At 40.0% G+C, this 27200-nt stretch overlaps 1 long non-coding RNA gene across 2 annotated transcripts in view; it reads left to right on the top strand.

Annotated features, from left to right (window-relative positions):
* Window positions 1-27200, top strand: part of LOC109971354 (uncharacterized) — an 88045-nt gene that overhangs the window by 43242 nt on the left and 17603 nt on the right. The window lies entirely within an intron of this gene.

Genomic DNA, 27200 nt, shown 5'->3' with positions numbered 1-27200 from the left:
GGGAGATGCAGAGGGAAAAGGTGATGCACAGAAACACGGAGAGCAAAAAAAGAGGAGTAGAAAAATACAGTGGGAGAGAGGGAAATGTATTCTGGTTCAAAAAGGTAAGAGCAACTCAGAAAGCAAGGAATAATGAGAGAGAGAGAGAGGAGGAAGAGGGAGAACAGGATGATGGGGGAGGAATCGAGTTAAACATGTTGTATACAGTACTTGTTTTTTCCGTCTTTGCAATTGGGCATAAGCTGCCAAATATATATCTTCCTCTACTGTATGAGATGTGGAATTCAGGATATAGGACTGGCAAAACACATCATTAAAATATAAAACATACAAACATGAAAAGACCTGCTGGAGGATTGTTAAACATGAAACGGCTAAAGGAAAGCTGGAAAACACACAGTCCTGCATCATTATTAGCCTGGGAATGAGAGAACATGAGAAAGAGAGAGAGATGAATCTTCCTTAGCCATACAGAGCATCTGGAAGCTGATAGGCCTGAAAAAGGTTAATTAGATTTAGGCTGGCTATATTTATTACAGAGCAGCATAAAAATGATTCATAACGATTTGGTTTAATGTATCTGCGGTTAGTTTATTATAATGGGTATGAGAAGAATGGAAGGAAGAGGGAGAAGGGAAAGTGTGGAAGAAAAGGACAAACCAGGGAGAGAGAGTCAAGAGAAGTGACTTGGTCTCCTGAAGTTTCAGGACATTAAATGTGATGTAAACAATCAGTTGGCAGTTTATTACGTACACCTAATTTAGCCTAGCCTCACAGATGTTAATAGGGTGGGAAAAATAACAGGAACACCTGTCAGTATAACGCAATACAATTCAATAGTAGCATAAACTACAGATTCCAAAATGATCATACACTTGAATTAGCACCTCTCTAAAACAGTTTGAGCAGTTTGGACCGTCGGCTTTCATGAAGATTTACTGTAGTACTGTGTACAGTAGTTTTAGCTTGGTGCACCCGCTTAACTGCCAAGTGAGTGTGTCTGCTTCTTGTATTTAAATGCTACTTTGATGACATTTATGTTTATGCACAAGTTACCTGCCCTAACTTTATGGCTGTTGTTGATATTTTACTGGAACACAAAGTGTCTTAGAAAATTTCATATTCAGTTTCTTTTTCCATGTAATTGGATCACCTTGTCCAACACAGAAACAGCTTCACACTGTAACACTGCTGAGTTCCTCCATTTGCTCAAACACCTTCCCATCAGTTGACGTTTTCAGGAGTTGGTGGATAATTAGTGTGCAACAAGGTCAGTTTTCATAACACCTCATATTCAAATTTGCAGCCATCTCATCTTTCCGGAATATGTCGGAGCCTAAGAGAGGTGGTGACAGATTGAAAGACTGAGGAGAAGTGCTGTGCCAAACTTATACAACTGGAACAACTGCTGTGCTGGAGCATAGAGGCCTGGAGTCTGGGGGAGGAGAGAGAAACCAGACAGAAATGACTGTGACAGTGTAGCTGCAGTGATCAATGCTGGTGAGCTAGCTTAATCTACAGGAATGTGTACTCCAAGCAGGCTGCTTGTAAAAGGGTAGTGTGCTTTGTCTGTACTGTCTTGAGTTCAGTAGAAAAATCTCTTCAATATTTTTAAAGAGTTTGTTGTATTTAACCTTTAACCAGATAAGTTGTTAAATATGTAACTGAACAAACAGACTGAATGTAGCATGGTAACAAGACAAGTTGTGCCCAGATAACTTTTTGGCTTTCACTGACATGCAGGACATTCATCTCTACATAATTAAAGATTAAATATTTCTACATCTATAAATGAAGTTTACGCACTCACAAAACATTAAGGTTTAAGCATGGTTAATCATAACACAGGTAAACAGATTTTCTTTCAACGACTACCTGATGCTGGAGCCTCATTGCACTATTTCTACCAACCAGAGCTGAGGAATGATCTACTCTGTGCAGCGAGAACTGGGTGAGAGCCTGATGGCAGAGATTTGGAGCCAGGCTCAAAGCTGCTATCATTTTCATCCTAAGACTGGTATTAGGTTCTGACATTTTTTTTAAGTAAGAAAGTAACCACTTGGATTGATAATGTGTGGCCAGTCTATCCAATTTAGAAATGTGTTCCGAGGTTTTTGGAGATGTGAGTACTCGCTAGCAGACCAAGCTGTATTGGTAGGCAGCTACGTCTGGTTCAGAGCAGAGTAGTCTGACAGCGAGGATGCCGATGTTCCAGTTGTACAATATGAGTACTGCGTCCTTCTGTCCTCAGTAGTTTGGACTTCGACTTTACAATTGCCTGCTCAGTTGTAAACAAGCTGTGTATCAGGACATGGAGTAAAGCACATACACACTACAGTGTATCTGTCATATGTGCCCAGATGTGTCACCAGAACCCAGTGCCAGCCAGCTACTTTGTTTCTGTATGTGTGAATACCCCATAACAAGTGTAGCTGGAGGCATGTTGGAAAATGGACTCTAAGGTGGGCTTGTATGCAGCCAAATTGTGACATATGTGCCTCTATGAAAGACTGCAAGTACATATTGTCATGTCAGTCTGTATGGGACATTTATTTAGCCTTTTGTGGCCTTTAGTAATGCTGTGACATCATCAGTATCATGAGGGTTAAACTATCATTGGGATGTTCCTGGAATGTTTTTTAGAGTTTGTGTGCAGCTGCTGGTGAAACTTTAATAAAGAAGAGAAGTCTGCTGCATCCAGAGAGAAACCACAGAGAGGCAGTGATGGGTATTTTAAGGTGCTGTTGATGGTAAAATTACAGTACAGACAAATCGACTCCACCCACCGAAGCTATTCTGGTGGCATGTGGTGACCAACATCTTACTAAGACTCTTTATGTTGGTTTTTTCACTTATTTGCCACCAATATGGGCCTGATTTTCCAGACACTGAGTTCATATGAGAAAATGGTTTACATCACATCTAATATCAGTCAGTTCGCTCTCTTACTGGCACTTTGGTTTCTTTGGCTCTGGTTTCCTCTCCTTTTCCACTGATCAAGTTTTCACTCCCCAGTTTCACTTCTGTCTCTCCCTCTCTCTCACACACACACACAATATTGACGCACACACCTCTGTCTCACCTCTGGTGCTTTCACGCTCATGTCCTCTTCTCATTCTTTTAACTGAATTAGCCTGGAAGTGAGGCAGAGCAGGCCCATTACCACCACATAATTACATTCATTTAAGTTTCAGTTCAAACTCTTTTCTCATACCTCCCTTTTGACCCTGTGACATCATCCTTTGCGATTTCCTTAACACTTGTGTTTGTGCAATTTAAATTTTCAGCTCGGTTTGTTGGCGCTGACATAAACATGGCAACATTAGAATTTTTGTTTGACAGCACCATTTATAAAATCCTTACTGTCTAGGTAGCATTACATGGAGCTCTGAGTCTGGGAAAAAGATCCTGAGTTGCTGCACCCCCCCCCCCCCAAAAAAGAAATGAAAATTAAAAGTATAACACTTAGGCTAGAGTCACATATGCGAAAGGAAGAGCTTGTAGGACTTCTAAAAGTTTTAAGATAACCTACAAATATTCAAATGACAAGTGCACATCTTGCCTACCTGTGATGATGTGATGAAAGACAGTGAACCCAGTGGTGCAGTGTGGCCACTTCAGGAGAAAGAATAGATGAGGAGTGACATAACGGCAGCTGATTCTCTAAATCACAGTTTCTGCTAGAGATGGTTCAGTGAACCTGACTCTAATAGTTACTGCAGAGAGCTGCTGGGATGAGGTGTCATAGGATGTTTGCAGCATCAGTGTGCAACTGAAAATGTACCCACATTGTTAGGAAAAGATAGTCCTTCACAGTGGTTAATAATTCAAGAAAAAATATCTAGAGTCAGCAGAGAAGATGTAGAAGATACCTCCACAAACTATGACAAAGTTCTCAGTGAGCAAGATAAAAGAAGTTCCCATAATTAGTTGGGTCATAAATCCACACATTTTGTTGCTGAGGAGCATGGTCATGATTTTACATTTGTATTGAATTAATATGATTTTAATTTGGGAGTAAGCTTCGTGTAGCTTTATGTTGTGTTAGTGCTTTGTGACACATTAGCAGTGTTCTACTGGACTGTCAGACTTGTTAGATCATAGTTTACATTGTTGCTAATAAATAGGACCTGATGTGAGGGGCAAAGAGCAGGTAGGAGCAGCTAAAGCTTGATTTGTGGTTTTGTGTTGAATCTATGCAGGGCCGATGCTATAGGCTACTCAAGTGGCCTACAGCTTACTGTACTCGTGCTGCTGGTGTTTCTGTGTCACCCTGTAATTACACCACCAAAACACTAGTTGGTGATGGGGTTTCTATGGCACTGTGTTGCGTTTTTTCATCACTTACTAACAATGGCAACTGAAACTGAGCAGGTCATGTTGGAGTTAAAACTAATGGATGTTGAACAGTAGTTACTTTTACTAAAATTACTGCAATGCAGATGAGAGAGAAGACATCGGAGGATATTTTCCGGCCACTGAGAGACATGAACGAGGAAATGTGACACAACCAGTCACAGTTGTTGTGGTCTGCAATGCTGTGATGTTACATTTCTGAAGAGGTGCACAGAGGTGACGTAGGGTACGAGGCTACACGTTGTCTAAATTGCATCTATGGTGTAAATTCAATGCAGAACCATATTATGGTGTCAGTTTCTTTTGAGTCGTACTTGGCTGAAAAAAATAGGTAGAGTAGCTTTAACCTGTCAGGTTGAATTTGGCTCAAAAATGTCACTTGTCCTGTGGAAAAATGTAGAAACATGGTCATATTCAAGCGGGTATTATTCAGTATAATTCAACTGTTAGAACAAAATGACAGAGAAGAACAGGCCTTTGTGCAGATGTCCCACACAAATAGCTCCCCTCTTGTCTTCTCTCTGCATCCCACATAATCCCACTCCAAACCTCTCTAACCATCAGTCCTCCTCTCCCTGTTGTAAAAATAGCAGGGTTACCTTCAAGAGAGCGATTACACTGGTGACCTCAAGAGGAGAAAATAACATCTTTCCCTCATTCAGCTTCACGTACATAATGATATAGTTTGGTGTAGAGTAGTTGTATATCGTGAGTGTCGGATTCTGTATAAGGCAAGACATTCTTATTTAATCACAAATATTTCATGTGTGAAACTCTTAAGTTTCCCAACCAAGTTTTAATATAAGGAAGATTAAGCTGAATGCTGGAGATGTGCTTGCTGTACTCTTCATCACTAATGAAACAGACCTTCAGTTTTTGCAAATAATCTTTTTCTACACTTGTGGTGTCAGGAAGTTATAGATGTTTCTTTTTCTTTTTGAAAATGAGCAGTACTGATGCCAGAAGGAAATATGTTCATCCTCTTCTGGTTGTGGCTGTTGTAAGAGGACAAATGGGCAAACTGGTAATAAAACAACAACGCATTAATGGTTTTCTAATGAAGGAAAATATTATTAGAGGCCTAAACCAGGACTGTGTGAGGGTGTGTGTACAAACTTACTGGTGAAATGTAATCAGAACTTCCAGTAAGTTAATGGCTCATGTCCTCTCTCTCTCTCTGGGGGAATATACTGTATCTTTCACCTCTTACCAAAAGGTGACTGGCAACTCCAGTTAATTCCATTAACGCAGAGTCAACAGGGATATGACAACATCAGGCGGATGCACTTATATACACACACACAATCACTCACCTAGACAACAGCGAAGAGTGAAATCCATATCACTTCTATGGTTAAAGTAGCTCAGGAAATGGTGCAATGAGTCTGAGAGATGAAAACAGAAAGAGAAGAACATTCATACATTTACTGAAGCCAAATGAGGGTGACAAAAAACACTGAAGGGAAGCAAGACAGAAAGAGAAGTGCATAATAACAACCTTGACATTGTGCTGGTTACGCTATAAAATGTTTCAAACAGCTGGTATGCAATCAACCTTCTGGACGACAGCTATGATCCAAATGGCCAAACAGACCATAATTTCAGCTCTGGGAGGGTTGCCACGACAACAATGGCATCCTCTGTGCCTCATATTTCCAGACCGTTGTCAGTGAGAATAGCCCTCAAAAGAAAAAGAAAATCAATCCTTGGCATGATGTTTATTTCTATAAAAGTGGGCTTGCAATTTGTTGAGCCTTTACTTCTTGTCATTAGCATTGTCTAAATTTCTTTGTTGCAGGTAACTCCTGACTTTAGTTGAACTTGACAGCCTGACAGGTATTAGTTGTTTGAGTGGTCCAGGTATCAGCTCTGAGTGTCACTCTATTTTCTTGAGGCTTAAGCAAGTTGTCACTCTGACTGCATGGCTAAGCTGCCTGTTACAAGCTGTGAAAAATAATGGAAGGGATAGAGAAAGGAAAGGAGTTGGGTAGTAAAGAAAATGTATTTCACCAAAACTGAAGCTGCACATAGACTTGGTACTGATGGTGCTGTGTGGAACATAGCTGCCAAATGCTAATGCTAGCATGCTAACATACTGTACAGATATTGCACAGGTATCATTTTTTTATTATGTCCTCCATCTTAGTTTAGCATATTAATTTATTAAGCTGCACTGGTAGTATAGGGCTCACTACTGGTATTGAGACTTGATTACAATTCCCTAAATAAACAATGTTTATCCTAAAGCTTACGATAATGTAAAGCAGTACAAGTTAGTTTTCTGAAGGGTTGGAATGGATCGGTATTTCTAACAATACTGTATTTTGTGAAGGTACACCTTTGATGACCTTAATACTTTTTAATGTTTTAAGAGAACTTGTATCTGAATGTAGTCTTAGGTTTTTTTTATTAGTCATTTTTAATCCAGACGAGTCTTATAAGTGTCCTCACACAATCCGCATTGAGACAAAACCTGTAAAACATACTGACATGATATTTTAATAACATCATAAAAAGTTGCATGAATGAAAAGGAGGGCAATATAAATTTATAGCTAAATACTGATACTGTACAGTATAATTACTTTGCCTGCCTCTAGCTGTAATTTTATGGCAAATATCTTCCATGATATACATTTGGTCATAAACCAAAGTACTGGACAAATATAAGTTTTGGTTTGATGATGGTTTTAGAGGAAAAGAAGAGTGAAAACTATATTACATTTCACACTAAAATGAATGTGTATTAAAACAAAATCACACACTGAATTAAAAACCAATGTTAACTTCATGGTGGCACTAGATAAAAAGTTGGCAATAACCTATCCATTAATGTGTGCAACAAATTTTGTGGTAGTCCATCTAGTAGATCTTGAGGGATTTCACAGGTTAAGTGATCACTTTGAGCTCCTGGTGATGCTAGAGGTACAGTCAGGGGAGCAGCAGTGTCAGTAGGATTTATCCTCTCGGCACCTTTAAAGTCTGTACAAAATGTAATCCAAGATGTTGTTGGATCAGAGCGGTGGGTTTGTCGGCCTGAACCATGCTGCATGTTCAAACTAAAATAGGTTATGATCACTTTGTCTTGATGCATACACTGCCTGAGTTACAGTGTGTCCTTGCAGACTATCAAAAAAACCCAACAGTGGATTTAGTAATTTGGGGAGCTGTAACAAATTCAAGGAGTGTACTACCTGAGTACAAGAGAAGTAAATGCAAGAAAAGATGATATTGCCTTACAGCAGTTTTGAAATGTGGTATCGATTTAACTTTTTTATGCCCCTTTGCTCCTTCCATCATGAACTATTTCACAGTTTTAAATGAACAATAAGAAAAAGACTGCAGTCAGCAGTGATTCTATTTAGCCGGTTTCAGGAAGGTAATTACCAGCAGAGCCTTGGAGTGCAACATTATCCAAAACACTGAGCCTCTCCATACAGTCTCAAGAGGAGAGCAAATCAGATTCAAAGCATTTGCACAAGCACTCAGAAGAAAATACACACCAAAAACATGTGTCCACTCACAGCTGTAATCATTGGTAATCTCTGTTCTAAAGAAGTACAGATGAGACGCAACAGCTGGGACTGTACTCTCATACCCTCCATGTTAACACTGTTCAACATGTTCTCATCTCAGGGTGTCAAATACTGATGCCAGGTGCGTTTTGTCTGATAGTGATTTTGGCGTACATAAGGTATTCAATACAGAACAATCTTAGTTCTGTTGTGTTAATATAAGATGCCAAAGGTACTTCACACAACATCAGTAAATACACTGATGTTATACACAGATGCTCTGTGGTTGGGTTTAGGAAAAGATTATGGCTTAGTTTAAAACACTCATTGATTTAAAACCCACAAGGTCTCACACTGGACTTGAACACCTTTATCCTGTGAGAAGATCATTGTTCTGCAGCGGTGGAAAGCACATTTGCCAGGTTTTCAGCAATACGCCGCTCCAGCATTGCTTTAGTTTGAAGAACAGCACTCTGTACTTTCTAGTTGCCTTTATAATGCATCCGTGGTCAGAGACACCTTTTCAATGCTTGTCAAATGACTGCGCAGCTCACATGCCTTATCATCATACAGTTTATCCCGTCTTGTCTTGTTGTGACCGTTTTTCTTGATGGCTCTAGTCTCTGCATGTTTCTGTTTATATTTGGCACTGTAGTAAAATGATATACTGACCTCATTTCCTGGTGCCAGTAAAGGCAAGGGAAAACAGTCGCCCTTTGTTTTTAAGACAAAACTATAGTCTATGAAATACTTGATGTAATATTCAAAAATTGCTCATCCTTACTTGAAAGCAGGAAAACCTATAGTATTTTGTACCACATACATTTCTAATGCCACATGTGATGCGTCCCCACTGACTGGGAATTAAAAACTTCTTGCAGTAAACATTGCTACATATGTACACGACAGGTTGACTGAGGAAGTGCATGTAAGAATAATTTCTTAATGAAATAAACCCACAATTTTCTGTGCCAGAAATAAGCTGTTTGCTGTTTTCATGTTTTATTTGCAACTGTAAATGTTAGAAAAGGTTTCAATCCTAAGCAGTCATTTTTAACTTCCCCTGAAAAAGGTTGAAAATTTTGCTTCTCTTTCTTTGTGACAAGATGACAGAAGGGGCTCCGCTAGCAGCGCTATTCTGTCTCTTACTCGCTTACCAAGTTTTTATGCAGCAGTGTCCGGTCTTAAAATGAAATGACTACGTTAAATTTCAGCTTCATTTCTGATTTATGAACAAACATCAAACTACATCAGCAGCAAATTTCATTTTAATATTGTATTTAATTCTTACTGCTTGGCAAACAAAGCTAAAAGTCCACCTGTGATGTCTTTTCCACTTTGTGTAGTTGAATGTGGAAACTTCAGAACATGGCTTGAATGAAGATTAAGCTCATTGTAAACCAACTGGGACCTCTCAGGGATAAAGAGACAAACAAGAAACTACATTTATTTTGCTGAGAGGATAAGAGCATCTGTCCTATTTTGCTAAAAGAAGAAAGCTATTTGGCATTTGAGAGCTCTGCAAAGTAATGCGGCAGATTGCACCAACAATTTACAGCTAAAAGCTGAAAAGCATGACCATAAGTAAAGTATATCTACATGTAGTGCACATGAGTGGACTGAGTTAACCATGTGCGTTTCATAATATACTGTATATAGGTCCAGGAACTTTATAGTTAAGTGAAGTTTATTTTTTAGGGTAAAGGAACTGTTGGAAAGAAGGGTCTTATCAGTTTAAATGTCAGTTAGCAGAGAGGCATCTATCAGAGATCCAGAGGGACTGAGTAAACCCCATACTGACAGGACTTTGAGATTAGACCGAAAAGCAGACCCAAAGAGACTGAGGCAGGTGTAAAGTTAAAGGAAATCTTATTTGACAGTCATTTAGTGGAATGGAGGGGTTTTGAAAAAATGGAGGTGGTCAGCAGGCACCAGAGGACAATGCACAGGAGACCAGAATGTGTTGGCTGAAGGAAGACTGGAGGTAGCTGAAGAGTAATGACTTGAGACAGATGGGTACAGGCTGGTTGTAGACCATAGGAGAAGACTGGCAGGCTGTGAGTGAGATTGAGCAGGAAACTGGTGGGCTGAGGCAGGCTGCTGGCACAGTACAGCATGTAAACTGGAGAGGACTGCCTAAGCGGATGCACAGTCAAATGATAAGGGAGAAAATAGAAAACAACTTTTTAGGTTTTCTGGCTGTAAATCCCACAGTGAAGACTTGAAAACTTGAGGAAAAGACTAGAAGACGGCTGAAGATGTTTTCTGAAAAATCTGCAGCAATGGCGAGCAGATGAGAAGATATAATCCAGCTAGAGTCAGAAACATGCTAAAAGCCAGGTCACACCAATATTTGAAACTGCTTAATTTCAGAGTAAAATTAATTTATTTAGATGGAATTGCAGAGATCAGAAAATTGTACAGTATAGCGGCATATTTCTCAAGTCTCAAATGGGTTGTCATGTTCCTCACTTGTGTGTTTTTCATGCATTGAGGTCCTGTCTATGTAATATGTCAAAAGAACATGACAATAAGCGGCAGATGCCTAAGAAAAAAATACAAAGACTCTCAAGGAGAACTAAAGCATAGTTCCATACATAAACATCTTCTCCTCCAGTAACAGTCAGAAGTAGGCCCTAAGAAACAGGGGTATTCAAAGTTAGATTGGTTTCTATAATATCATAAAATAAAGAAAAAAAATCATGCTGTACCACATTATACCGTATGAATTTATCATACTATACTCAGCTGGTGTTGTTCTGGCTTCCTTCTCAGGTTTCTGTAGACTACAGTTCTCTTCCATCTGCAGTGAAGTGTAAATGTGCAGAATAACATTGCAGCTTAATGATGCTTTGCTATGCCACATTTTACTGGGGTGACAACAGCAATGAGGCCGGCAACTTGGCGCCGACTTGGCTGTGCATAGCGGCGTCATCTTTTTAACTATAGCAGTTATGCTGAACAACAATCATAAGAGGCAGCAGAATAAAAGCGATTAAATCCCCACCACGGATATGAGGCAAGGACCACATCAGGAATGTTTAATCAAGCCAGATGAGTTGACTACTGACTATACTGTATTTACCAGCTGTTATAAAATATTTTTCACAGAATGATTTTAAGAGGTTTAACCAAATGTGTTTCCTCAATAAACAACACTGTGCATTAAAGCCTGTTCTCAAAGTGGCCACACACCAATCAGCCTTTTAAAGTAAAATGTATTAGATTTTTTCTTTTCTCAAATTCGCACATTGCAGTTTTAAGGCCATTCAATTTTCTTGTGTACTATATGATATGGGAGAAAATTTGCTTCGAGCTGTACAGCAGCCTATTAGTGAGGCTGCTCAGTTTAGTTTGCAATACGAGTTTAATGGAGTCCTTGGTGTATGATAATGTCTGGTGTCGCTCTGTTGTAAATGACTTTAGGGATAACAGAGAGCAGGAGGCAGAGAGTGACTCAAAAAAATAGAAGGGACATTAGGGAAATGGAAAAATGCTAGATTTTAGTTTTGTTCTGTGTCCTGTGTGTACTAGCTTCACTGGCGTTAGATAAAGTAATTTCAACTGGGATGTGTGATACACAAGTCTCTCTGTTTTTTTGTTATCAGCATAAGCCACCTGACTGGATGAAGACCACACTTGCAGAGTTGTAATTAGGCGTGTTTGTTGTCTGACCAGACCGGTTTCTCTGTAGCTGTGCTCAAGTGTCAGCTGATGCTTTCCAGACTTAAATCTTCTAACAAAAGCCAAGCTCACAAGATGTAGTCTGGCTTTGCTGAGGTACCTGTTTTTCTGTGCCAGTGAGTCACATTGTATCTTTGATATTCTTAAAATGCAACTTGGTATGAACAGTATTTGATCATTTTTGTGATTCAATAATTAGCTAATTAAAGCAAACATTCTGATAATTTGTGACTAATACTCGGCTTCCAGTCTAGCCACTTTTAATCAGGGTGAGTTCCAGAAAATGTTGGAGAGAGGAGCAGTTATACTGACAAGCAGAGGGAGAAGAGCAGCAGGGGGAACTGGGGAGAGAAATATAGAGAGAAACAGCTGAGAGCTAAAGTCAAAGCCGACAGAGAGAGCGAGAGAGTGACAGGAGAGGAGTGGAACAAGATGCTACGATAGAGTAACACAGTAAAGCAGGTGGGAAGGAGAAGAGGGCGATAGAGGGAAGGGGGGGCAGCATTAGATTTTAATGAACCCCTCATTTGCTCACAAAATCTGATAAGGTGACACTTCAGAGACAACAGAATGGCAGAGGGGTTAGTGAGGGAGTAGTGTGTGTGTGTGTGTGTGTGTGTGTGTGTGTGACACGTGGACCCTGGGTCTTGCTTGTACACCTTCACTGCCCAACAACCTGCATGCTACTGCAGTGCAGGTGTTCTAGTCTGAGGGCCTGTGGAAGTGAGGATGGGATAGACAGGGGGCAGACTGAGATCAGGCCAAGAACCGTGACAGAAATGTAAGGACACAGGTCAACGTTTTCTTCCTGTCAGCTGAAGCATCAATACAGTGGAACGCTAGCATCAGTTCTTGTGACTACCGTGGAGATATTCCAGTCACTCACATGCAAGCCACAGCTGCAGCCATGACCCCAGAGGTGTGTGTGTGTGTTAGTGCATTTTCTGTTTGAATATGTGTAAATGGCTTTCCAAAACACACATTAAAATTCTTGATCAGCAGCTGACAGCAGGTAAAGGGCGTATGACCGGGAGGCACAGATATTTGCCACAGATTGATGCAGTCAAATGAAACTGTCTTTACCATTTGACAAGTTGCAAAATATAGTACAAACCCCCCCTTCCCCCCAGAGTCCCTCATTTTAAAGAACTTGACTGTACATCATTTAAATATGAAGGTAGAACATTTTTGATTTTTAACTTTTACTGTACTTTTTTAAACTTTTACATTAAAGACTGACATGCTGCTGTTAAGTGTTTTTGAGTGCAAACAGTGACACTCATAAGAAGTATGTGTCCTTGTGAATTTATGCAAACAAAAAAGTGGCGGTATCTGGAGACATCCTAAACACCCTATTAGCATCTGTCACACGTCAAATGACAATGTTGCTTATCTCTTGCATGCAATAACAATAACCAAAATGCACTTAATCTGTCCTCTGCAAACAAGAAAACGTGGGCAATAACAATTTTCATTACTTGACAGTTAGCATAAAAGAACCCACTCTCATACTCAGGAATGATGGGCTGTCTGAATTGTGTTCAGAAAAAATGCGAGTGAAGCTTTGATTCACGTAGAACAAAGTGGAAAAGACGCGAGTAAGTTGAATCCTGACTCACCACGTTCGACAGCAATGTCATTAGAAAACTTAGCAGGAGGAGAGGCTGTAAAATGCACTGCTGTGACACTATTATGGGCTCAGAGATATGATGGTGGGGGGATGTGAGGCCTTTTGGAAGGAAGGAGCACTGACGAGACGGAGAAGAAAAGTGCAGCGACAATTTCACAGTGTTGACAAACACATAGACACGGTCCATGCATATTCAGGATGTTGCATACACGCCAATCACTCCACAGTGCGGTTCCAGGCTGGGAACAGAGCCGTCAGTACTTTGTCTAAAAACGGCGAACATGCCAGCCAAGAAAAGTGAGAGTGAAGAATTGGATTGAAATAGGATTGTACTGTTTTGTGATGAAGAAATAAAGCACTGGTTTCTTGCAAGCAGTGGTAGAAGTACTCCGAAACGGACTCACCTGCCACTTTAGTAGGTACACCTTTACAATTCTATACAATTCAGTGCAACACTCCTACCTTAAAATCTGTGTTTATGAAGCTAAAAATGTTTCAGTTTTTGGTGAAATTGTCATAAGCGTTTAAATTCAGTTATGTTTATTATTTATGTCATAGTTAAAGGTGTTGTTGTACTGGACTACTTTATATTCAAGGTTTTCCTAATATTCTGACCTTCTCATGTATGTAGCTGCGGAGGACAAAAATATAGAGACAAAAAGTACATGGCCCACATAACGGTGTCTGTTATGTGGGCCATCAAGCCACGTCTTTCCTCAGCCATCTGAGAGGAAACTTCCGCAAAAGGGAAATTGGACAGAACTCCATCTAATGAAGGGCAATATGGTAAATTTGCCATATTGGCAAAAAGTAGGACAATCAAATCCCTCGATGGAATAAAGTTAGGTGTGACTCTTCACTTAGCATACTTGGAAACTTTGGTTTTTATTTTGTGGTTATTATTCAAGTATTTTTCTATGTGAATGCTGATAGAGTATAGAGGAACAGAGGCGTCACTAGGAGGGTGTTGAATGGCAGGGGTGTGCTCTTGAGTGACAGTTGTTAGGACATCATTTATCTAATAAACACACACACACACACAGTGGCTGAGACATACTGTACACATTCACTCTTGAAAAAGGCTATGTCAGCTGATAAATGCTGTTATCTGCATCATGCGTGTTCACAGGCTTGATGCACACATTGCATTTATAGTGTTGTGTGCCATATGGTGCCACTAATTATGCCACCAGATGTCGTGAAGGAGATGTTGAGGGACTATAAGTAAGAAAAATGGGGACAAAGAGTGATGTAGTAACAAGTAAATGAAGATGAGGGGAGAGATTTCACCTTTGACTGCACATCAGTTATAATGATAGTTGGGAGGAGCTGCAATGTGGGAGTCATGCTGAGGAAATGAGGGATAATTCAGGGAATGTGACACAGGAAAGGCTGGAGACAAATAGTATCTCTGAGATGTTCGAATGTAGCTTATGTGTATGTATGAATGTGCAAGAATGTGTTGTACTTTGCCAACAGATGAGACCAGATATCTTGAGCACTGTAAATTTTAGAAAAGATTGGAACTGAAGTAAGTAAAAATCCAGTTTTTGTAAGATTGGACCATTTTGGTAGGGGATGACAAAGAGAAAATACTGATGTCTAAAAGTGTATTTATACACTTCAGACCATCTGATCAATAATTTTTCATTGTTTTCATGTTAAAGAAGTTGCTTAAAATGCACTTGACAGTTACTGTAGATGGAAACACAACTGAAGTGTCTTCTACAGCTGTAGACAGTCCATGTCATATTATTGTGGGTGGATGAGCGTTTGGCACAGACAGAAGACAACGTGAGTTTTAAAAATTAAAAGATTGACTTGACTACAGTGCCTAATTTGTAAATTATAAGGTTCCATAATATCACTTGATGATAGACCCAGCTGTTATGGTTTTGGGTCAACTTTGGTCACCGCATCTCACCACGTTGCCACTGCTTGAGTGTAACAATAGAGAGAGTAGCCTTTACTACGGTGCCTCATGATGTTTCTCCATTTAGATAACTGACACTGGAGGTGTCAGCACACAGGTTGAACACCATAGGAGGGCACATCCACACAGCAAAATCAAGTACGTGTGTGTGTGTGTGTGTGTTTGTGTTTGACTGTATTTTTCTTGGCAGACGATCGCTTTTCCTTTTTTACAGCAGCAATCTGCTGTGCTGTATGTGAATAGAGCTGTACTCATTGTTAACCTGCAGTGCTACAAACAAAACCACATAATTGTGAAAACATGCTTTTGATGAGTGGTACTTTAAAAGCAAATATACAGTTTGTCTGAAAGTCCATAGTAAATTCTGATGCATGATTGGTTTGTTCTGATTTAATCAGTGACAGTGGTTGCATTGAACACCAATATAAAATGTAACATCATTTAACATGTGTTTTTGCATGTGTGCTACAACATAATATCTATCAAAATACTAGGCTTCATCTGCTTGTCTATCACAGGCCCGGCACAGACAACCAGGCGCACCCACAGTCAAACACAGTTTAGAGTTAACAGTTTTGTAACCTGCATGTCTTTGGACTAGGAAAAGCTGATGCAGGGTTTCTGGATTGAATCCAGCACCTTCTTGCTCTGAGGTGACAACACTGTGCCACTGTGCTGCCAGTAAATAAGGATGCATTTTTTTGAATAAATATAGATAGAGGGCAGAAATGATGAATGAATCCAGGCTCAAGAAGCGAAGATGTGTGTAGATATATTTTCCTCATTTTATAGAGATGCCTCTTCTCTCCTTTCTGTTCCCGTCTTGTCCTCTGCTCCTTTTCACTTCCTCTCTGGCAGTTTCCCAGCCCACACAAATACAAATGCTTCAGTGATATTCACAACAGGCTTTTTCTCTATTGTTTCATTTTCTCCATAAACCACATTGAGACAAATGTGTAATTCCACTCCCACTGGTTGACACCAGATGCTTGAGCATGAATTCATTTTTTTTTTTGCAGGCCGATTACTTGTTGCACAACTTGGGTGTGAAGCTGATGTGAGGGATCAAAGTATTCCTGGATAAATCCCACTCTTAGAATAGTTAAGCCTCCTTGCCTCCTCCTTTTCCTCATCCCGCTCCTCCCTTTCCCCCCTTCTGCTGCTCTTTGCTATCCTTTTTTTAGTCTGATCCCATCTGACTGACAGCTGCACCAGTCACATGATTTCAGTCGCTTTCTCTAGTTTGCATCACATACTGTAGAGGTACATGCACTGGATGAAAGACGAAAGGATGCATTTGTTCTCTGACACACATACTCGGATACAAACTGTGACCTCAAATCTCAAAATCTCATTATGACAAACTTGATTTTATAAAAATGGTTCTATGAATAACTCAGTGAGGTGAAGATGCTGCTGATTAAAAAGAGGCAAGGTTAGTCTGAACACTGATTATTGTTCATCCCATTTTGATTGAAAATAAATGAAAGAGTACAGTGAAGAATTTTCTATAAAAATCAAGCAAATGCTTCATAGTTGGTGTATTCACTTTCATGTCTATTGATGGTACTACAAACATTCCAGAGCCAATTTTACCAGTTTGGTTTTCATAATTTTATAATGTTTGGATCATAATCAGCAGTGAGTCACTATTTATGAGTCTGTGTCCTAAATCAAATGAGCATCTACGTGTGGGGATTACATGATGCAAAAACAAGCATGTTTCACCCACGCTGACATCTTTGTGTGTTTTATAGATGGAAGGCATCAACAAGGGGGATGAGAGCATGAGTGCAGGATGTTTACTGGTTTCAGAGCTGTGAAAGGCATGCAAACACACACACTGATACACAAACACACTTCATTTGTTCACTCATACATGTTACTGCGCTGGCATGCATCACACACAGTCTTTTCTTTACACGCATGCTACTTCCGCCACAGACATCCTCAGTGCTTCGCATGCCCACTCACATTCAAGTGCAAGCTAGAAAGATGAAAATGGCTGCACACATGCACACACAGGCAGAGTGAATAGGATGTGTGGGCAGTGACAGGCATGTTGTAGCACACTGGGACGAGGTGAAGGAAAGGGAAGGGGTGTGTTTCAAAAGCCAAGGAGAACTGACAAGTCCGCCCATAGGCTTTCAACAACTCGACTAACCCACCACAGCAGCCTGCTCTAGTGTGTGTCTATACTGTAGCTTTATGTGAGGGACACAGAGGCAAAATTGTAGCATTTTAAAGTATGTATATTTTAGTAATATTTTTATATAAATATTTTTAATGGTAGCTGCAGAGTCTGCCATTTGTCTATGATGTGAAAGTTTCCACTGATGCTCTTTAATCCCTTCAACTCAGGTGACAAATGTATATCTACTGTTTCCACTTTGTCACTGTCTAATTACACCTCTGCGCTTGAGTTTCTTTTTCACTCTTCTCATTACTGTCCTTTTTCTTGGGTATGTCCATTATTTATGAGGATGTCTTCCCCTGTCCTCTGTATTACACACAAACTTAACTTTAACCATTAGGTAGGTAGGTAGGTAGGTACTTTATTGATCCCTCAATGGGGAAATTTCAGTGTTTCAGCAGCAATGGAGAACAAACAACATAACACCATGAGAAACGAGCACCGCACACACATCCTGATAAATAAATTCCAAGTACTCCCAAGTACAGTTTACATATGTGCATATTATCCATGCATTTTACCCCAGGATTTGAGTATTGCACCTCATGTTGACTGTTACATAGTCCCTCATACTTTCACCTATCTTATCCCTGCAGTGATGTGTTGTACAGTCTGATTGCAGTGGGGAGGAATGACCTACGGTAACACTCCTTCTCACACTGGGGATGTAACAGTCTTGTGCTAAAGGAACTGTTCAGCACCTCCACTGTGTGGTGGAGGGGATGGGAGGGGTTGTGCATGATGGACAATAGACAGCTAACAATGGCAGTGTCATCTGAGAACTTTTGTAGATGACACTGGTGGGAGTTGTACATGAAGTCTGACGTGTAGAGGGTGAACAGAAAGGGGGGAAGGCACCGTCCCCTGGGGTGCCCCCATGCTGCAGACCACCACGTCTGACACAGTCACGCAGCCCTGCGAACTGAGGTCTGTTTGTGAGGTAGTTAATGGTCCATGCGGACAGGTTTTGGTCCACAACTGCCCCCTCCAACTTCCCCCTCAGCAGTGACGGCTGGATTGTGTTGAAAGCACTGGAGAAGTCAAAGAACATGACCCTCACCATGCTTCCGGGTGACTCCAGATGAGATAGGGCTCGATGCAGTGTGTAGATAATGGTGTCATCAACCCCGATGCCAGGGCAGTATGCAAACTGCAGCGGGTCGAGTGCCGAGCTCACCTGGGCACGGATGTGGCCGAGGACAATCCTCTCCATGGTCTTCATCAGGCGGGAGGTCAGGGCAACGGGTCTGTAATGGTTTGGCTCCTTAGGATGAGGTATTTTGCAAGCCGGGACAACACAGGATGTCTTCCATAGGGCTGGGACTCTCTCCAGGCTAAGACTCGGGTTAAACATGTACAGGACCACCTCACTGAGCTGGTCTGCACACTCCGAGGACCCTGACCATAACCAAAGCAAACACTTGCTCTAACCTTACACCCTGTCATTTTTGTAAAATTTGATGAATCCCCACAACTGACTTCTGGTCCCTACAAAATAGCGTGCGGCCCCATGTTCCATCCCCACAAGTATATGTAAACAAGGCCACACACGCTCACAGAGACACATCTGTGTCTAACTTTTTTTCTGCCTCCATCTGCTACTGCCTGTGGCTTGGTTTAGGGCTTACACACAAACACACACATATACATATTTATCTTAATTAAGACAGAACTTTGATGCTTCTGTGCCAGCCTGACCTGAACCAGGAGTCACACCAAACTTCCATAATAAAATACACCCAAAGAGGACAGAAGTGCAACGTTTATTTTCATTATATAATTGCTGACAAGAGCGCAACCCCAAGCATATGTGAAATTATAGTCCAGATTGTGAAGTGTGTATTAATAACTCTCCAGTGCTGTCCAGGCGATATTTGTTTAAAATGGAGAAAACTGACCAAAATGCACAAGACAAAGTGAAAATTTAACGACTCACATGGGGACTTAAATTATCTTAGTATATAGAAACAATATAGACTATAGACTGTAGTTATATAAACATTTGCAGCCAATTTCAAACAGATTATCTCATGGGTATGTACAGTACATGTCTGTATTTAAATGTTTAACTTCAACAGTTTCTCCAACAGAGATTGTAATGTTTAATCTAAACTGTGCTCAGTAATCAATCAAATTGACTAGTCAAGCAAATTAATACTGTTGCGATTACAGCTATGTTTCAGAAAAGCTACCATGTTTTTATAAAGTCTGGTAGAGAAATGTGAAATAAATGTGAAATTGGTAATGTCTGAATGAAACCAGGATAGAACCGGGTCTGAAAACTTACAATCACTGACTGTGCAGCCATATTTGTTTTGTAAAGAGTTACAGTAGAGGCTGTGTTAAAGCAGCGTTAGCCTCTAGTGGGCAGGCATCATATTTGGCAAATTATGGTGTTTTAGCATTGTTAGCGCCAATGTAAGTTATTATGGCTAAGGTGGTGTTGGCTTACAGTTAATTATTTACACTTCCAGAAGACACAGAGTAACATTATTAGTCATTTTCGGTCATGTTTCTATATTGCTACAGAGTTCACTTTCCTTATTATTTTTAAGTTGGTCTCCATCCACTCCTGAAGGAAATGTATGACTCCCTAGCTGCTAAATGCTCCACTATGCTCAACAGCTAGACACTTAAATTGTCTGTGTGCAGCTTTTTCATCAGAGTTCTTCACTGAAAAACAGCTGCCATACGAGTAGAAAACGGGAGTTAAAATGGGAATCAGCCAAACCAATAGGCTTAAAGATGCTAAAACAATCCCAAGAACTGAGGGGAACTGCAGAGTTTGTGGGTTTGTCACTATTTCATGTTACATATATTCATGAAACCCACCGTTGATATAAAAATATTGATCAGTGCAGCTTTAATTCTGCAAATTAACTTGGTACAAAAATGAAAAGCTGCGTAATGTTTAAAACTAAATATAAAAATCACTAATAATACAAGGGCTAGTGTTATCTCAATTTTTAGTGTCACAGTATTTATGCTTTATCAAAGTGCACAGTACCTTAATAAAGTACTATTAGACAATTCACGCCTGCTCTTTCAATGTAAATTTATAGATTACAGCCTCTGAATTGAATAAATATATGTCAAGATGAAATAATATTTTCACACACTTGTCCATACAATAGCGTCTGTAATTTTCTCCAACCTTGACTCTGGTTTCAGTGATAAACACTATAATCATCTTTTACCAGAATGAGGAACGTAGACTCCACTGTGCTCATGTAGCTCATTTACTGTAGATTACTACCACTTGGCTGATATCATACAGGGAGATCTCACAATGCATACAAGTCCTGGCACTCTGACTAATGAGGGTAATTTGGTTCTCATTCATATTCTGAATGTGATTGTGTCCACTTTTGAATGGCTCTCTGTCTCATTCCAGTAATTTGCAAGAGATGGGACAACTGCTTTGCCACCATCATGACTCATTCAGATTAGGATTTGGCATCTGGAAGTTTGATTTTGATTGATGATTGCCTCGCTTCCTCATTTATGGAAATTGGCGCTAGCTGGTCAGAGGTTTTTGATGCAAATGGCATCACATTTCAGTGGTCAGTCTTGGACTCAGACATTTTAAAGCTGCATAGATCAGTGATTGTCAGTCCTGTCCTCAGTATATATGGCTTTTTACAGAATAAAACTGAACATTGTAGTACAGTTGAAACCACCTCTCCAGGGAACCTACCTTACACCTGGGATACCACATGAATACAGTTGACTATTTCCTGTGATGGTACTTCAGTGCTGTTAAATAGCATCTTATAAATGTGTACCAACAAAAAGTCAAGCAGAAGATGTCTTTTTGTTTTGTTTTTTTAAAGACAACATCAACAAATGACAGTCTAGAAATAAAATCTGACCAATATAGATATACATGTAAAGACAGAGACAAATCAACTTAAGCTTCCTCATGGTTTTGAGCATGGATGTTAATTATTGATCTTTGACAAAATCTGGTCATTCTCGGAACTTGGGATCGAACTTAACCTGAATTTTACCTGAGGGTCAGTTGGTTAGATTTTTTTCAACCCTTCTGAAATTAGTAAACCCCAAACTGTATATAAAGATGGATGACACATCACCACTTTCTGCTGCTGTGTAAAAGTGAAGCCAAAATATCAGAAATACGGGGGCAGCCATTTTGCTTTTGTGATGTATTTTGCAACCAGATTCTGCTCAGAAGTATGCAGCAGCCAGTCAAAGTTGTCAATCTGAAATTCACCCCTTTTTTTATATAATCAAATAACTTCTCAAATGTAAAAATGACCATTTTGCACAAATCAGTGCAATAATATACCTAAAATGACAGAAATCACCTTTGTCAAATTTAATTTTTACTTAGAATTTTTTGTTTGGCTCATGTCTCACCCACTAACATGAGGGGGCGCTGGGTGTCTGACCTATTCTGCAACCAGCCACCAAGAGGTGATTGACTTGTGATTGATCTGTGATTGATCTTACTTCTGGGAACTGTCAGAGTCCATCTTTATATACAGTCTACTGTGAGTTCTTGCACTTTGCTGTCTGTGGTCAACTTGCTGAGTCAGGATCACTCTGTCATAATACCCCCATTGGAGTTAACCGGCATCTGACAAGTTTGTTCAGTTCAGCTATTGGAAGACAACATGGCAAAGTGGCTATTAACACCCTGAACATAAAGCCTTGAGGAGAAATCCCCCAAAGACGCTACAAAGACTTATGGCACTAAATCATTAAATTGATCCATTGTTGACTGTGAGAGCGAGAGACAGAGATTAGCACATATTTGTTTGTGCACTTTAATGTGCAAGTGCATATGTACTGGCAGCAGTGTGTTATCTGTGCTTCACTGCGTAGGCAGTCGAGTTACTACTCAGCCCAGGTGTGTATTTCATTCTTCGCCTGTCAGCATAATTAAAATCTGCTGTTGTCCATGAGGGCAAAAATCATTGTATCAAGAGAGGGGATGAAACAAACAATTAACCCAACAATTCATTTGTGAACCCATGAAAGGCTTTTTATTGCTTCTAATGAGTTAGGTGATGTCCTTGAAAGAACACTGAAAGGTATTTATTGACCTGGGGCTTGGAGAAGAAAGACAACAAACAAACAAAGAATAGAAAAAGTAGACAAAAAGAGAAAGCAAATAAAAAGTATTCAACATTTTAGCCATGTTCAACATTTTAGAAGATATAGAAAGTTGACAGCACTCTTATGTCCTTATGGTAAATATGGAGGTACAGCCAGCGATCGGTTAGCTTAGATCAAGTGCAAAAATGACAGGCTTGAGGGGGTTGTTGATTTACCTGGTAACCTCACGATACCTCTCACTTCGTTACTTGTTTCCAGAATTTATTTTATGCTAAGCTAGTGGCTCCAGCTTCATATTGAACCATCAGAAATGACAGTGGTATGGATCTTCTCATCTAAATCTTGGAAGAAAGTGAGTCCATTGTATGTTCCAGTATGTAACACATGGGGTTGTTATCCCTATCACCTCATGCCACAGGTTCGTTTGTAAACAAAACACTGAAGCCCAGTTTTTTCTTAATATGCCACATCCATAGGGAAAAAAAGTCATTTTCAACAAAGCATTTGCCAAATGAATGTAATAAATGCTAAGAAATGCTAAATCCTTTTATTTTATATTGGGTCTTTTCCATTGAACATTTGCACATCATATGTAAAGTGTTGCATTACTTCTGCTTTAAAAGCACAATTAAAGCTAACAAACACTATTTGCATAAGAGGCAAAGTGGAATTCAGAAGCAATTAAAACAACAGTTCCAAAATGGACGTGATTAAAATGACAATGAAAACAAGCAGCAACTGGACATTTCTTCTGCTTGTTGAGCAAAAGCATGTAGACTGTATTGCTTCTTTCTGATCACCTTGAGGTATATGCCGTCTCTCAAGCACCTGGTCTGGTTTCTGATGCTTTTCTAGACTTTCAAGATAAAAGAGTTGAGAATGAAGCATGTGTAGGATGATTGGAGGGCTCAGCGCTGCTTACAACAGTACACAACACTTAGAGAAAGAATTATGAAGCTCATGGAGTTATTTTTTCAAACCTATCGTCTTTGATGCTGATTTCAGTGTAGTGTGTTGTGTACCTGCAAAAGTGCACTTGTTATACCTCCTGAGAAGATGTGCTTTGATAGTTCAGCTTTGATTTGGTGGGAGAAAAGTTTGTCAGAGAGTACACTGTGTGTGTTGACCATCTCTGAGGATATAGCTAGTGTTGACAGATCAAAAGGGTGATGGGGGGGGGAATATCATCAAACCGGAGGATTAATTTTTAAATTGTGAAAAGCAAATTTGATTCACTTAAATTCAACAAAATAATATTTTATTTTACCATTTTGTTATTTCCAATATTAACTTCTCTGCAGTCCACAGTAATCAGCTCCTTCTGAGTATCAGTATTGACTAGTTAATCCAAACAAACAAACAAAATCAGAAAAAGAACAGTTTCTCAATTGCCATTTAGAAATAAACCACAGGAAACAAAACAAAAAGCTATTATTTGATTTTGTTTGCCAAGTTTAGAAGTGGAAATTGGGAATTAAACATGCATTCAATTTCAGATCTGTGTGTTGGACTGAGGGCAGAGCTCAGCTACACACACACACACACACACACACACACACACACACACACACACACACTTTTTGGTTTAAAACTTGTTCAGTTCAACTAAGTTTCAGTCCAGTTCAGTTTCAAGATTTGTTGACACTGTGTTTCTGCTGTGATGTCTCTCCTGCTGACTGTCCAGAATCATTAATACCAGGCATTTTTCAGTTTTTAACCCATTTATGACACATCTCTTATTCCACCGAACTATTTTGCTGACTGTGCTGTTATTTTAGAAATGAAAATTATGGCCACCATAGCAAGCATTCTTTGATTTATAGTCATTTTCCTATTTAAGTGACAGTCTGTCAGTGAACTTACACTGTTGTAATGTGGTAATTGATTGTTGTACAGAAATGACTGGACGCAAATAACCTGTATTTGTTTGGTCAGCAAAAATGTAAAGTACAGATGATTTATGGGAGCCAAAGCTTGCAAACTCACTGGTTGGTGTAAAAAAAAACAAGAAAAGCCACTTATATTCATGTTCTGCTCTAAAGTTCTTGTGGTTTCTCTCTGTCATAGGCATCAGGTGAGAGACTTAAGACCTGGCTGTAGTTGGTAAACAAGCTGACGTTACCTTAGTTAGTACATAACCAGGTGGACTACTCTTAAAACGCTATTCATCAGTGAAATAAAATAAATGATAGGTATGTTGCATAATACATCACATGTAGATGTTTATATTGGACTATTCATTCTGCATTTAATGAATAGACTATAATATAATATCTTGTCACACAGTTCAAATGATGCTTGTTTTATGCACATTTAATAAACAAACTTAGGCAGGAAGGGAAAGTGTGGAGGAAGCTGTCTGTGTCTATGGAGACAGGTGTGTGACCAGCCATCCACTGTACAGTTTCAAAGGATTCATCACATTGTGTGGCCCTGGTAGAGCTTCATGTCTAGCAACGCCCCTGCTCTCTGCCTAGTGAGATTTATTTCAATCTATTACATTCCTTCTGGCTTCTGAACAGCCAGCATAGCTTGAAGAAATGTTTGGTGAAATAAAACTGAGAAAAAAAAAAAAAAAAAGAAGGGAGGGAAGAGAAAAGCGAATCACTGGCGACTCATTCATCCTTTTGGAAGAATGGTGATCGATGGATTAATGGGAAAGAGATAAGAGGTGCAGCTGGGGAGCTGAACGAAGAAGCCCACACACACCTGCGGAGCCATTGATTGTTGCACTGTAAGTGGCTCTCAGCATGTGATTGGTCCCACTGTGCAAGAGGGTACCCTGTTTACCTTGACAGAGGGGTGTACGGGTGTGCCTGCATGTCTCGTGTGTGGCTGCAAACACTTGTCAATGTTGTTAGGGCATGCTGTGTGTGCAGATAGCAGCCAAATCTTGATAAGCACCCAGCGAAGGAGAGCTCCGCAGTGCAATTATTCTGAATGACTCAAAGGCGAGACAGCAATGGGAAGGGGGAAAGGAGGAGGAGAACAGAGGTGGTAAGAGAGATGAAGGAGGGAGGACAGGAAGAACGATGAAAGGAAAATCACTAAGACAGGAGGAGAAAGAGAGAAAATGTGAAGGAGTATGAGGGTGAGTTAAACAGACAGAAACGATGTCTGACAAAGAGAAGAGAGATTAGTATGCCTGCCAGTTAAGATGATGAACTTGCTGTTTCTCATCTATTTCCTAGGTCTCCGTGTCTGCAGCTCGCCTTGGTATTGTCATCTTTTTCCCTCCATCTGTCTTCAGTCTAGTTCTCCACATCCTCTTCCCGCTCGCCCTGTCTTTTCTCCTCTGTCAGTCCCCCTGAGAGGAAGAAAAGTCAGACCGTGAAGAAGGCAGTCACTGTACTGTGAAAAGAGCCAGGATCAAACCCTCAGGGAAAAGATCCTTTGATTCACCAAATTAAAACTGCCAGGATCAGAAGTTCTGGGAGATGTTTTGAGGAACCCCAGAGAATGATGAGAATATTTTTTTGTCTGGGTCAGGAAAAATACATGAAACATAGGAAGAAAATAAAGTCTGAGCTAAGCAAATATCAAGAAACCAGTATACTTCAGGTTCTTCCTACCAGAAAAAATACTTAGGCTCAATGCTTAAGTGGTTTTTGTTGCATGTAAGCAGAGTGAATGTAAAAAGGTGACATATCAGAATCAATGTTGAAACAATGGTGAGTTATATGCACTGAAAAAAAGCCCAGAGAGGGACTTGATCGCAAACTGAAACGTAAGCTGGCAACAGGAGCCTGTCAATCAGCAATCAGTGTTTGGACAAACATTTGTGTGATTAGTGTGACAGCATCGCCGAGCTAACAAACAGCTGATTGGATATTTCTCTGTACTGTCATCTAGGGTTGGGGGCTACAGCCATCGATAAGGTTAGCCCCCACAAAGAATACATGAAGTACAACCTTTTGTTGGAGACTATTTGTACAACAATATAACAATATTATAATTGCTATTGTTGCTAATGTACCAAATTAGGTTATGCTAGCCAGGAAAACAAGTTACTTGATGTTACATCTAGATACTTTGAAACATTTGTGTCACCTGATACCTGTACAAATTAGGCGCGTTAATTTGTAACGTCTCTTTCTTATGAAAACTGCTGGTCAAAATGTTTAACGTGCTGTTTCACAATTAGTTGAAAATGTCCAACACTGGTGACGGTGTCCCAAAAGAAGCTCAGGGCATTTAGGAAAAACACAGTTTACTCCTTTGTAATAATTATGTCTAGAACAGGCGCCGACCGCGTCAATCAGTGTTACCTGTGAACGCAGCCATTCTGCTCCACTTGCGGAATGTGTGCCTTTCCTGACTACTATCCGCTCTGAGAGAAACAGTTTTCTCCCCTATTCCTGCAGCCTAGTAGGAGAACCAGCCACAAACTGTGATGCAGGCCCTAATTCATGGCATTCATATAGCTGTCATGTAATGTGAGTTAGCTTGCTTGCTATAGGTGTACAATTTAATGAGGTTATTCCACATATAAGTTCATTATATCTTAAACATGGCTTAAAAAAAAAAAGTGGTACCCAAGTCTGATGGTATGAAGACTTACCTTTAAGAAAATACAGATGAGAACTCATTTCTAGCTCTTTCCTGGGACCGTTCAGAAGCTGCTGTAGCTGCTCTCTCTTCTTCCTTTGCTTTGTTGCGGAGGTCTTCCTGACCCATCGCTGCCTTGCAGCTTGTTGGCTGCAACATGCTTATTCCTATCTGTTGCCAGCATTGCCTTTTTGTTTCTCCCATCCATTGTTGTTTTTACTTCATTTGCTTTCAGTGTGTTTGGCAGCACCTTTTCATG

The sequence above is a fragment of the Monopterus albus genome, unplaced genomic scaffold (assembly GCF_001952655.1).
Source record: "Monopterus albus unplaced genomic scaffold, M_albus_1.0 scaffold222.1, whole genome shotgun sequence".
NCBI classification, from domain to species: Eukaryota; Metazoa; Chordata; class Actinopteri; order Synbranchiformes; family Synbranchidae; genus Monopterus; species Monopterus albus.
Note: the sequence above shows the minus strand (reverse complement) of the source record. Positions and strands in the feature narration are given on the sequence as shown.